We start from the raw sequence: 2500 nt of genomic DNA, 5'->3' as shown, positions 1-2500 counted from the left end.
TGGAAGTTTCACGGCGTTCGTACGATATTTGGCGACGCAAAAATGAGCGATTTCCCAGCTCGATGGAATTCGGCGCGAGAGAAACGATGCCCCGTAACGCACATGAGAGCAATCCCGGCCAATTTCTCCCGTTTGATGGGGTCTATGTGTACAAATTTTGACTTTTTTGAGTGCACGTGCAAATCTGCTGAAAAAGCCTGTGGAAGTTTCACGGCGTTCGTACGATATTTGGCGACGCAAAAATGAGCGATTTCCCAGCTCGATGGAATTCGGAGCGAGAGAAACGATGCCCCGTAACGCACATGAGAGCAATCCCGGCCAATTTCTCCCGTTTGATGGGGTCTATGTGTACAAATTTTGACTTTTTTGAGTGCAGGTGCAAATCTGCTGAAAAAGCCTGTGGAAGTTTCACGGCGTTCGTACGATATTTGGCGACGCAAAAATGAGCGATTTCCCAGCTCGAGAGAATTCGGCGCGAGAGAAACGATGCCCCGTAACGCACATGAGAGCAATCCGGGCCAATTTCTCCCGTTTGATGGGGTCTATGTGTAAAAATTTTGACTTTTTTGAGTGCAGGTGCAAATCTGCTGGAAAAGCCTGTGGAAGTTTCACGGCGTTCGTACGATATTTGGCGACGCAAAAATGAGCGATTTCCCAGCTCGATGGAATTCGGCGCGACAGAAACGATGCCCCGTAACGCACATGAGAGCAATCCGGGCCAATTTCTCCCGTTTGATGGGGTCTATGTGTAAAAATTTTGACTTTTTTGAGTGCACGTGCAAATCTGCTGAAAAAGCCTGTGGAAGTTTCACGGCGTTCGTACGATATTTGGCGACGCAAAAATGAGCGATTTCCCAGCTCGAGAGAATTCGGCGCGAGAGAAACGATGCCCCGTAACGCACATGAGAGCAATCCGGGCCAATTTCTCCCGTTTGATGGGGTCTATGTGTACAAATTTTGACTTTTTTGAGTGCACGTGCAAATCTGCTGAAAAAGCCTGTGGAAGTTTCACGGCGTTCGTACGATATTTGGCGACGCAAAAATGAGCGATTTCCCAGCTCGATGGAATTCGGCGCGAGAGAAACGATGCCCCGTAACGCACATGAGAGCAATCCCGGCCAATTTCTCCCGTTTGATGGGGTCTATGTGTAAAAATTTTGACTTTTTTGAGTGCACGTGCAAATCTGCTGGAAAAGCCTGTGGAAGTTTCACGGCGTTCGTACGATATTTGGCGACGCAAAAATGAGCGATTTCCCAGCTCGATGGAATTCGGCGCGACAGAAACGATGCCCCGTAACGCACATGAGAGCAATCCGGGCCAATTTCTCCCGTTTGATGGGGTCTATGTGTAAAAATTTTGACTTTTTTGAGTGCACGTGCAAATCTGCTGAAAAAGCCTGTGGAAGTTTCACGGCGTTCGTACGATATTTGGCGACGCAAAAATGAGCGATTTCCCAGCTCGAGAGAATTCGGCGCGAGAGAAACGATGCCCCGTAACGCACATGAGAGCAATCCGGGCCAATTTCTCCCGTTTGATGGGGTCTATGTGTACAAATTTTGACTTTTTTGAGTGCACGTGCAAATCTGCTGAAAAAGCCTGTGGAAGTTTCACGGCGTTCGTACGATATTTGGCGACGCAAAAATGAGCGATTTCCCAGCTCGATGGAATTCGGCGCGACAGAAACGATGCCCCGTAACGCACATGAGAGCAATCCGGGCCAATTTCTCCCGTTTGATGGGGTCTATGTGTAAAAATTTTGACTTTTTTGAGTGCACGTGCAAATCTGCTGAAAAAGCCTGTGGAAGTTTCACGGCGTTCGTACGATATTTGGCGACGCAAAAATGAGCGATTTCCCAGCTCGAGAGAATTCGGCGCGAGAGAAACGATGCCCCGTAACGCACATGAGAGCAATCCGGGCCAATTTCTCCCGTTTGATGGGGTCTATGTGTAAAAATTTTGACTTTTTTGAGTGCAGGTGCAAATCTGCTGAAAAAGCCTGTGGAAGTTTCACGGCGTTCGTACGATATTTGGCGACGCAAAAATGAGCGATTTCCCAGCTCGATGGAATTCGGCGCGAGAGAAACGATGCCCCGTAACGCACATGAGAGCAATCCGGGCCAATTTCTCCCGTTTGATGGGGTCTATGTGTAAAAATTTTGACTTTTTTGAGTGCACGTGCAAATCTGCTGAAAAAGCCTGTGGAAGTTTCACGGCGTTCGTACGATATTTGGCGACGCAAAAATGAGCGATTTCCCAGCTCGAGAGAATTCGGCGCGAGAGAAACGATGCCCCGTAACGCACATGAGAGCAATCCGGGCCAATTTCTCCCGTTTGATGGGGTCTATGTGTAAAAATTTTGACTTTTTTGAGTGCAGGTGCAAATCTGCTGGAAAAGCCTGTGGAAGTTTCATCCGACGAAAAAAGCACGTTCTCGAGAAAGCAGGAGAGCTAAGTCATTCACAAATTAGCTGGATTTGGCTTGTGGTTCGTTTCCCAAGT

This window comes from Lampetra planeri, chromosome 4 (assembly GCF_965212315.1).
Source record: "Lampetra planeri chromosome 4, kcLamPlan1.2.h2, whole genome shotgun sequence".
In the NCBI taxonomy this organism is placed as follows: domain Eukaryota; kingdom Metazoa; phylum Chordata; class Hyperoartia; order Petromyzontiformes; family Petromyzontidae; genus Lampetra; species Lampetra planeri.
This window is presented reverse-complemented; position numbering follows the sequence as displayed.